Genomic DNA, 11,254 nt, shown 5'->3' with positions numbered 1-11,254 from the left:
CTGCAAAGGCTTTGGTTTTCTCATCCGGCAACCTGCCTCTTAGTTTTTGACATTTAGCCTTGACCCTGGTTCTCTAGCCTTAACAATTATGAATACCTAATTCTTTTATAAGATGACCTATGTGGCTGGAGCAGAGTGAGCACGGGAGATTGGTGGTGAATTAGGTGCCATCACATCAGGCATGTGAAGTGTTCTGTTCCCTTTAAAATGAGGAAGAAAGTGAGGATGCTTTCTATCACGGTTTCTGTTGAACACTGCACAGGAGAGCCTGGGCTGCGTGGTGAGAAGGATTGGGAAGGAAAGGAAACATAAATGATAGTGGTAACAAAACCCAAGAGCTTGCAGTTAAAGAATGGGTAATTTATTAGTAAATGGCTAAAACATTCCTGTATAATAATAGTAAAAAATGTCTACTTTGTGGTAGTAGTATGGGAAAGTACTAACACTTTCAAACTCTGGGAGGAAGCAAAACTATTGAAAGACATTAAGGAAAATTGGAGGTTTTCGTGCTCATGGATATTGAGGTCTGAGCAAGTCAATTCATCTATTGGTTCAAATTAAGTTCAGTAAAAAATTCAAAAGGTCTTTTTTTGGTGGAGCTTAGAGAAAGGAGAAGGAGACGTTGGAGGTCTGGAGAGAGGGAAGGATGTGAAACAGGTGTCTTGGAGAATGGGAAAACAAATGTATAGGGAAGTAGAATTGCAGCAGGAGGAGGGGAGGGTTGGGTTTCACCAGGGCTTTGCCAGAGGAAGAGCGAAGGTATTGAAAGTGAATGCATACCAGGGTAGAGTTAAAGTCCCCAGGTCCAGATATGGAACCTGATTAGGCAAAACCAGTAAGAGCTTGGCATTCTCTGGTGCCTGGAGTTGATCTGTGAGTTGGCAAGTGTTCCAAACTGACAGTGGAGTAGAAGTACTAATTTAGGGGAGCTGGAACAATATGGGGTGGTGGTCCCAGACTGGCATGCTTAACCTTGAGATGTGGTGCGCTTACTGGTAATGACAAGGTTTAGGTTATGGTCACGTAAGTGGAAGGCAGGAGGAAGAAGAGACGATACTGGAGAAAAGAGGTAAAAAAAAAAAAAAAATAGACCATAGTGTTCAAAGGATCTTCTCTATCGGTGCTGAAATTACCACAAGTGATGGTAGAAGTAGTGGGTGTGGGGAAGACAATGATGGTGACCCTGAAATAAAAATCTTCACGGTTGGGCCGGCACGGTGATGCAGCGGTTAAGTGTGCACGTTCCACTTCGGCGGCCCGGGGTTTGCCGGTTCGGATCCCGGGTGCAGACATGGCACCGCTTGGCACGCCATGCTATGGCAGGCATCCCACATATAAAGTAGAGGAAGATGGGCATGGATGTAAGCTCAGGGCTAGTCTTCCTCAGTGAAAAGAGGAGGATTGCCAGCAGTTAGCTCAGGGCTAATCTTCCTCAAAAAAAAAAAAATTCAAGGAATGCTGCTGGGTAAGACATTTAGTCTGAAGACATGGGCTTAAAGGAAGCTGGGGGTTTTGAGGGCTTCCAAGGGAGGAAAAATGGTTTAGACGTGGCAATGGAGTAACCGGAGACCTAGTTCACCACCAGGCACCATGGTACTTGGCATTCAGGAGAAGAAAAGCCACAACTGAAGGCTCCAAGGGTACTAGCGTCCTAGGGGTGAGTCTGGTTAGAGGTAGAGTAAGAAGATGAGAGGGAGGAGGCTGGTGACTGAATTCCAGAGCACAGGGTGGAGGTTTTGGGAGGGAGCAGTGTTGGGTCAGAGTAGGAGTTGGAGAGAGAGAGCTAAATGGAATTAAGGTAGTAACAGCTGATGGGGAAGCTTGAACATCTAGTAGAGACTGATACACAGAAGTGATAAGACAGCATAGGCTCGGTGGTCCTAAGGTTCTCTGGAAGGATTCATCTGACACTATGGTGGTGAGGCTGGAGGCTGGCTTGTGGCTGGGGAAGGAGCAGTTACCTTAGGAACTGTGCTGTTCCTGGCTCTGAGTGGTGCCCTAGGTAGAGAGCCTGCTTGCATCCCTTTAATTTGGCTACCTGTTTATAAAGGCTATAAATGATACAGGATAAGGGGACAGAGTGTTAACTTGCACCATATGTACGTATCTGAGTGATGTTTTAGCTCTTAGAGGCTCAGGCAGCTAGCTGTACAGCCCTCCACTTTAATTCTGTCTGGGCTAAAGAACTAGTGGTAGAGAGTCTGGAGTATTTTAAAATAGAATGATTTTCATTTTGGAAAGATTACTATGGGGCAAAAGAAAAGTTTGATCACAAAAGAAGTGACCAATTTGGACATTGTTGCAGAAGTCCAGATAAATGGTGAGACCTGGACCATAGATGTGGCAGTAGGACAGAGGGGGTCACATTTGAGATGCTTTCAGAAATGGAGTTGACTGATCTAGGTGACTACCTGAGTGTAGGGATGAGGAAGAGAGAAGAATCCAGCATGATGGCAGAATGCTGATGCAGATGGTACCATTTGCTGGAATAGAGAATGCACAAAGGAGAGGGGTATGGTCAGTTTTAGATGGATGGAATTTGAGGTGCCTGTGGGACATCCATGGAGAGTTTGCAGGAAGCAGATTTGGGGCTTAGGGAGTAAAGTGTAGACCAAAGCTGAATTTTTGACACTCGTCATGTGGCTATTGAGAGTTGTGGTCATGGATGAAATCACATCACTTGAGTATATGTGGAGAGCAGAGGGTGGAAACTCAAAACTTGGAACAAGAACATAAAAGTAAAAGTAATGGCCGGGAAAAGATGTGGAAAATCCAGAAAAGGGGACATCAGAATCCTAGAGAACAAGGAAGGTAATGGTTCAGTCGGCATCAGAGTCAAGAGATCCAAGAAGGTGAAGGCTAGAAAGTGTCCATTGGGCTTAGCAACAGGGAGAGTGATGGAGCCTCCCTGTGGAAATGTGGGGCTGGGCCCCCGGGTGCAGCAGGTGGAGGGGCGACTAGGGCTGCAACTCCCCCACCCTCTGCATCTCAGTAACAGCCCGTCTGTCCTTACAGGTCCCAGCCAAAACCTTCAGAGTCAATGCTGACTTCTCACTTCACTCCACATCCAATGAGTCTGCAAATGCCACTGATTCTGCCTTTGAAACATCCAGAGTGTGACCAGTTCTCATGGCCTCCAACCCTCTGGGTCCACACCTCCATCACCTGGGTTATTGTAGGCGTGAGCCTCCTAGGTGAGCTGTCTGCTACTTCATTCCCACCCCACCCCACCCCCCCCCCCCCCGCAGTCGCTTCTCAACATAGGAGCCAGGGTGTCGTCTTAAAAACTTTGTCAGGCTTTCGGTCACTTCTCTGCTCAAAACCCTGCAGAGGCTTCCAGTTTCACTTTTGAGCAGAAGCCAGCGTTCCTACAGGAGCTTCACAACGTGGCCCCACCTGTCGCACTCCCACTTTCTACTGCTCTCCCCCTCATTTACTCCACTCCAACCTCACAGCCCGCCTTTTCCTCAAACGTGCCAGGCACACTCCCACCTCAAGGCCTTTAACTGGCTTTGGCCTCTTGATAGGAAGACTGTTTCCTTGGATGACTAAATGGCTGTCTTCCCAGTTCTTACAGATCTTCGGCGAGGAAGTCAAAGACCTCCTTCCCTGACCATTCTAAAATAGCAGCCCTTGGGGCCGGCCCCATGGCGCAGTGGTTAGGTGTGCACGTTCTGCTGCTCAGCGGCCCAGGGTTCGCCGGTTCGGATCGTGGGTGTGGACATGGCACCACTTGACAAGCCATGCTGTGGTAGGCGTCCCACATATAATGTAGAGGAAGATGGGCATGGATGTCAGCTCAAGGCCAGTTTTCCTCAGCAAAAAGGAGGATTGGCAGTAGTTAGCTCAGGACTAATCTTCCTCAAAAAAAAAATAGCAGCCCTCCACATGCCCAGATCTCCCAATCTCCTTACCCCGCTTGATTTTTCTCCGTGGTGCATATCATCATCTGCCCACCTGTATTTGCTTATGTATTCGCTGTCTGCTAGAAGGTAGGCTCCATAAGAGCAGGGGTTTTTGTCTGTTTTGTTCACAGCTGCTATGTCCCAGCATCTACAACAGGGCGAAGGAGTCCGGAGTGAAAGCTCAGTAAAAACAAAGTGGAATGAAGGAAGCAAGGGCTGCCTCGGGAAGGGAGATACAGTCATGTGACCGTATAATTTATGTATTAGCCAGATACGGTGCTCTTGAGAGTGAGAGGGGTGTTGTTATCGATTACAGGGGGTGACGGGAGTGCCCTGGGCAACGTGGGAGTTCTGGTCAATCTAGAGATAGGTTGACTTGGGAGGAGGGTTTTTTAGGATGAAGAGAGATGTTTATAAGGGGAGGGAGAAGGAACCAACCAAGAAGATAGCTTTATGATTATGGTACAACCAAATGCCTCACTTTACCCTGTGCAGAAAATCCAGTTTTCACAAAGCATTTTGAGACACCAGGAAGGAAAGTGATTTGTAGTCAGAAACCGTGAATTCCAGTCCTACCGATGAAACTTCACCTTCCGGAGCCTCGGTATGGAGCCACCACATAAGAGTCAGTACTGAACACTGAAGTATTTCCCAAGGTCTACGGACCATCCACAAGAAAATCAAGATTCCTGGATCCCACCATCAGACTGCCTCATCCAAACACAGGGGAGGAGCCTCAGAATGAGCATTTAAATCTGTAAAATAGAGATGCTCATAGTACCTACTTCCTGAAGTTCTTGTGAGGATTAAGTGAGACTGCGATAATACCTGACATTTTGTTAGTGCTCAATAAATGTTGGCTGTTATTATTACAGGAATATTGTCAGGAGCAACTGAGATAATAGCTGTGAAAATGGTAAACAAAGTGATGGCCATGAGAATGTGACTTGCAGACCTCTCACTACAGGGAACATAACTGACCCCAGATTCTTTGCTCTGAGATCTACCACCATGTTTGCCCTGAGGTCATGCTTCCCAAGTACCCCCAAGCCAATGAGTGAGCTTGGCAGAGATTCTAAAGTAGTTTGTTCCTGGGAGACATGGGACCCCACTGACAGCTGACTTTGGCTCAAGGACTCCCCTGGTGGCCTTGCCAAACTTGCCTTACACCGCCTGGTAGTCTAGGATGCTTCCACCTGATATTCCTTCACTCAGGCACTGTCATGGCTCCCCCAGCTCTCTCCCTGCGTTCTCTCACAGATGTTCCCCTAATAAAATCCTCACATGTTTTATCCTATTCGGGGTCTACTGTTTGGAGGACCCAGACTAACATAAGAAGCATCATTAAAAAGTAAGGAGGTGGGGGCTGGCCACATGGCTGAGTGGTTAAGTTCGCATGCTCCGCCTTTGGCGGCCTGGGGTTTCGCTGGTTCAGATCGTGGGCACAGACATGGCACCACTCATCAGGCCATGTTGAGGTGGTGTCCCACATGCCACAACTAGAAGGACCCACAACTGAAAATATACAACTATGTACTGGGAGGATTGGGGCAGAAAAAGCAGGGGGGTGGGGGGGGAAGATTGGCAACAGTTGTTAGCTCAGATGCCAATCTTGAAAAAAAAAAGGTAAGGAGGTGAGGAAGGATTCTGGAAAGATAGCTGAGTAGTAAGAACCAGTAATCTCTTCCCCAACTCAGACAAGTACACTGGCAGAATCGATCTGATGTAACTATGTTGGAACTCTGGAGTCTGTTGAAGGCTTGCAACATCTAGTGAAGTCTTATATGGTAAATTGAGGTTGATTTTGGGAATTCAGCTCCTAGCTCAGCAACAGCTACTTATCCCCTCATTCAGCCCTGTGGCAAGCAGTTGTGCACATGTTCCTGGAGCAGCTTGCACATGGCTTGCAGGAGCCAGAGTGGGCAACAAGGACCCTGTCCTCTGAATATCAGGGATCTGTGTTCTGGTTGTTGATTGCTGCTTCTGATCAAGGAGGTACAGACAGAGGCAGCAGCCGTTCTTGCACCTACCCTGCATTGTTACAAGCCCCTCCTCCCCAGCTGAAGTGACTTCCAGGGGAAATAAGGCACTGGTGCCTCCCCCGCTCTCACTCATTATAGTCTTTTGCCCCCTCTTGAGAGCCAGACATTAAAGACTAGGGGACAGTCAAAAGCAGCTACAGATATGAGGGAAATTAGAAAGTCACTCCACATGCCCAGGGAAAGCACAGGCTCAGAAAAGACCTTAATTTTACAACTCAGCCTGACCCTTGGCATAGAGACAGCCTCGAACAATAAAAACAAAAACCAACAGCAAACCTTGGGCAAGAGAGATAATCTGATTTCCAGAGTTACCATATTACTAGATTGAAATGTCCAGTTTTTAACCACAGTAAAAAAAAAAAAATCACAAAGCATATAAAGAAAAAGGGAAATATGGCCCATTCAAAGGAAAGAAAAGAAACCAACAGAAACCGTCCCTGAGAAAGACCTGATGGTTCTTCTACTAGACAAAAATTTTAAAACAACTGCCTTCAAGATGCTCATAGAACTAAAGGAAGATGTGGAGAAAGTCAAGAAAATGATCTATGAACAAAATGGAAATATCAATGAAGAGAGAAAACCTAAAAAGAAACCAAAAGGAAATTCTACAGTTGAAAAGTATAATAGTTGAAATGTAAAGTTCACTAGAAGGATTCAAAGGCAGAAGAAATAATCCATGAACTTGAGGATAAGACTATTGAAATTGTTGAGTCTAAAGAAAGAAAAAGGATTGAAGAAAAGTGAACAGAGCCTAAGGGCTATGTGGGACACCAGCAAGCAGACCAACACATGCATTGTGGGAGTGCCAGAAGGAGAAGAGAGAGAGAAGGGGGCAGAGAGAATATTTGAAGAAATAATGTGATGGCTGAAAACTTGATGGAAGACATAACCATACAAGAAGCTCAACAAACTCCAAGTAGGATGAACTAAAAAAGACCCAGACCAAGACACATTATACTCAAACTGTCGAAAGCCAAACACAGAGAATCTTGAAATCAGCAAGAAAGAAGCAATTCATCACATACAAAAGATCCTCAATAAGATTACCAGAAGATTTCTCATCAGAAACTTTGGAAGCCAGAAGGCAATGGGCTGGTGTATTTAAAGCGTTAAAAGAAAAAACTGTCAACCAAGAATCCTATATGTGAAAAATCACAAAAGATAAATTCTTTATGATTCCACTTATATGAGGTACTTAGATTAGGCAAAATCATAGAGACAGAAAAGAGAATGGTGGTAATAGGGAGTTAATGTTTAGTGGGTATAGAGTTTCAGTTTTGCAAGATGGAAAGAGTTCTGTAGATGGATAATGCTGATGGTTGTGCCTATGAACGTACTTAACACCACTGAACTGTACACTTTAAAATGGTTACGATGGTAAATGTTATGTGTATTTGCTGCAATAAAAAAGTTGAAACGAATGATGGGAAAGATGTAGGGAAGAGTAGGCTGGAAACAGAAAACAGATTTTTGGGTCTTGCAGTCATTGTCAGATTTTGTAGAAAGAGAAGTTAAATGACCTAACCAATGAAGAAAAACTGTAGTGGAAACAACCAATATTTAAAGGCCATTTTATGAGACTTTATTATTTATATGTTATCTTTCTTTCCCATTTCTGTAAAAATGTCATAAGGCAAGAGTCATGTGCTCATTATATAATTTTTGGAATGCATATTTAAGTTAATAAAATTTTTGAAAATGAGGTGATACAATTTTAAGCCAACTCTGTGGTAAGTATTTTGATATCTAATGATTTTGTTGATTTGGATTGTCATGAACAATCACTTTCACAGAAGAGGAAGTAAGAAACAAAAATGCTCTACTTGAGTAATAATTTTAAAATGTACTCTAGAATTAGATGATGGCATTTTGAAGAGATGCTTCTTGACATCCACTTCTGGTAATGTCAGACCAACTCTTCTGCTGAAGACAGTTAAGAACAATAGAGAAGACATTTTTTTAAATCTTTCTAAAAGCAACAAACTACTGAGAGGTTTCCACACTAGGTCCAGGAGAGGATGCTAATGTAGAAAAGTGAATCTGATGCTCCAGGCTACTTTTCCCCTGGATACATCTGTTCATCGGGAACAGGCAGCTGAGAGTCTGGGGGCGGATCTGGAAGTGCGTTTGCTGATCTGGAAGGGGCAGTCATACAGTGCTAGAGGGAAAAATTTCGAGTCCAGCCCCACCAGGTGTGGGAATCCTTGTGAACTACCCTGTGCTTTGAGTTGGGAACTTTGAATAGTTGTACCATAGTAGTTAACTAAACCAACCCTCACGTGGATTGCAACCTGACGTGGAGTCATATGAGGACCCAGAAATCTCAAGCCCTGAACCTGGATGAAGGTGATCCAGAATTGCTAGTGCCCCCAGGCGCCAAGCTAAAGCAAATAAAATATTATCTGAGGAAAATAATATAATCCTAGGCTTTCGATTGTTTCTACAAATATCCTACAAATGCCAAATCAAGCACGTATTCAAAGATAACTAGGCCTACAAAGAGACAAGACACCATGAATGAGGACCACAAAAGTGAGACAATAGAAAAAGACCCATGGGAACCCCAGACACCGAAAACAGCAGACACAGAGTGTAAAGCAACTATGTTTACTATGTTCGTGGAGATAAAGGGAGAAACTTGACAATTTTAGAAAGTGTTATAGGCTGAATTGTGTCCCTCTCCCACCAAATTCATATATTGAAGTTCTAACCCCCAATACCTCAGATTGTGACTGTATTTAGACACAGAGTCTTTAAAGAGGTAAGTAAGGTTAAATGAGGTTATTGACATGGGCCGTAATCCAATATGACTGGTCCTTATAGGAAGAGGAGATTAGGACATGGACACACACATGAGGAAGGATCATGTAGAGACACCAAAAGAAGACAGCCTTCTACAGTCTAAGGAGGCTTCAGAACGAAACCAACTCTGCAGGCACCTAGATCTTGGACTTCCAGCCTCCAGGACTGTGAGGAAATACATTTCTGTTGTTTAAGCCAGCCGATCTGTGATATTTTATTATGGCAGTTAACTAAGGGGCTGGCCCCCATGGCAGAGTGGTTAAGTTTGCATGCTCCGCTTTGGCAGCCTGTAATTTGCTGATTCGGATCCCAGGTGTGGACCCACACACTGCTCATCAAGCCATGCTGTGGCAGCATCCCACATAGGAGAAATAGAATGACTTACATCTGGGATATACAACTATGTACTGGGGCCTTGGGGGAAAAAGATTAGTTAACTGAGAGATAGTTGAAAGGAAACCATTTGTAATGAAGTAGAGAGAATGAAAAATATGGGGGCCAGCCCAGTGGCGCAGTGGTTGAATTTGTGCTCTGCTTTGGCAGCCTGGAATTTGCTGGTTCGGATCCCAGGTGGGGACCTACACACCACACTCATCAAGCCATGCTTAGGTGGCGTCCCACAGATGTTAGCTCAGGGGCAATCTTCCTCACCAAAAATAAATAAATAAAGAAGAGGGGCCGGCCTGGTGGCATAATGGTTAAGTTCACATGCTCCGCTTTGGTGGCCCAGGGTTTGCAGATCCTGGGTGCAGACTCATCAAGCCATGTTGTGGTGGCATCCCACATAAAATAGAGGAAGATGGGCACAGATGTTTAGCTCAGCGTCACTCTTCCTCAAGCAAAAAGAGGAAGACTGGCAACAGATGTTAGCTCAGGGCCCATCTTCCTGACCAAAAGGAAAAAAAGAATAAAAAATTTGGAAAATAGAGAAGAAAAGCTAAGAGAGAGAAAATATTGTAGGAAAACCAACCAGACTAGAATTGGAACGACAGAAGAAAGGAAAAATGAGAGAATTGAAGAGATAATGGCTGAGACTTATTTGGAAATGATGGGGGGACCCCAAAAGAAAGAGTCAAGAAGCGCAAAAAGGTTAAATAAAAAGAAATCCACTCTAAACACATCAATAATGGTACCACATTTTAAAAGAAGACAAAAGAGGAACTATTACAAGGAGCCAGAAAAAAAAAAGATTACTTTCAAAGGAGTGACATTTAAGCTACTGTTTGATTTCTCAACAGAAACAATGGGTAGCAGAAAACAGTGGAATGCTGTCTTCAGTGATCTGAAAGAAAATAAATGCCAACGTAGGATTCTATACACAGTAGGATATGAAGGTGAAAAAAGACATTGTGAGACAAGAATGGAGAGCATGCACAAGCAGACTTGCACTCACAAGCAGAAGGAAATGATCCCATTTGGAACCTTAGGAGATACAAAAGGAATGAAAAGGAAAGAAAGAGTTAAGTCCCAAACAAACGTTGCCTACCTCTGAGATGGGGTGGAAGCAAAAGCTGCCTGTCTTTAGGGAAAGTAGGAAACCCACTCAGGACTAGGATCCTGCACTGAAACAAAACTAAAGACGGCTGCCTGGTGGGAGGGTAGGAAACTCACTCCCATCCGAGACCCTTCCCATGACAACGCAGAGCTCAGATGCTGTGTGGGGAGGAGAAAGCCCGGCCCCTGAGGCTGAGGCGCACGGGATCTGCCTAGACTAAGGAGGGAGCAGGGCAACCAAGAAAACTCCCCTGCTGCCAACATGAGCCTTGCATCCTAAAATAAACAAGGCGAGCTACTGCTGGGGAGGGGCAAGAGCATGGCGAGAGAGTCCCTCTGGGGGGCACACCTGCAGGGAGCGTTGAAGTTGAGACTCAGGAACCCTAAGAACTTTGGATTCCAGGTCTCAAACTAAGCAGAAGGCGGCAGCAGCCTGCCATCATCAGCAACGAGGAATTGCCTAGATGTGCCTCCCAAATGACGACAGAGCAGAGGAAAGAATTCATGGGGGCCCATCCCCGTGGCCAAGGGATTAAGTTCACGTACTCCCTTTGGTGGCCCATGGTTTCACCGGTTCAGATCCTGGGCACAGACATGGCACCACTCATCAAGCCATGCTGAGGCGGCATCCCACATGCCATAACTAGAAGGACCCACAACTAAAAATATACAACCAGGTGCCGAGGGGCTTTGGGGAGAAAAAGGAAAAATAAAATCTTAAAAAAAAAAAAAAGAATTCATGAACCAGATAATAGGTCAGTAGAAATTATCCAATCTGAAACACAGAGAAAGACATGGGAGAAAATAAAACAGAATATTTAAGAGCTGTGATACAATATCAAGCACGCCATTGACATAGCAGAGGAAGACAGGGAAAATGAGGCGGAAAAAATATTTGAAAAAGTAATGGCTGAAAATTTTCCAAAATCAATGAAAGATAACAAATTGCAGATCCAGAAAACCTCAAGCAGAATGAACACGAAGGAAAAACATACCCTGGGGCCAGCCCCA

The 11,254-nt window shown here is 44.7% G+C and overlaps 1 long non-coding RNA gene across 1 annotated transcript; it reads left to right on the top strand.

Annotated features, from left to right (window-relative positions):
* The first annotated feature begins 3,015 nt into the window (after nucleotides 1–3,015).
* On the top strand, nucleotides 3,016–4,783 carry LOC138923174 (uncharacterized). The gene is made up of 2 exons (XR_011436414.1): nucleotides 3,016–3,194; nucleotides 4,401–4,783. It is a non-coding gene; the product is annotated as an uncharacterized lncRNA (long non-coding RNA).
* The last annotated feature ends 6,471 nt before the right edge of the window (nucleotides 4,784–11,254 follow it).

Source organism: Equus caballus, chromosome 2 (assembly GCF_041296265.1).
Source record: "Equus caballus isolate H_3958 breed thoroughbred chromosome 2, TB-T2T, whole genome shotgun sequence".
Taxonomy (NCBI): Eukaryota; Metazoa; Chordata; class Mammalia; order Perissodactyla; family Equidae; genus Equus; species Equus caballus.
The sequence above is the reverse complement of the archived record's forward strand: the minus strand, read 5'-3'. Positions and strand labels throughout refer to the sequence as shown.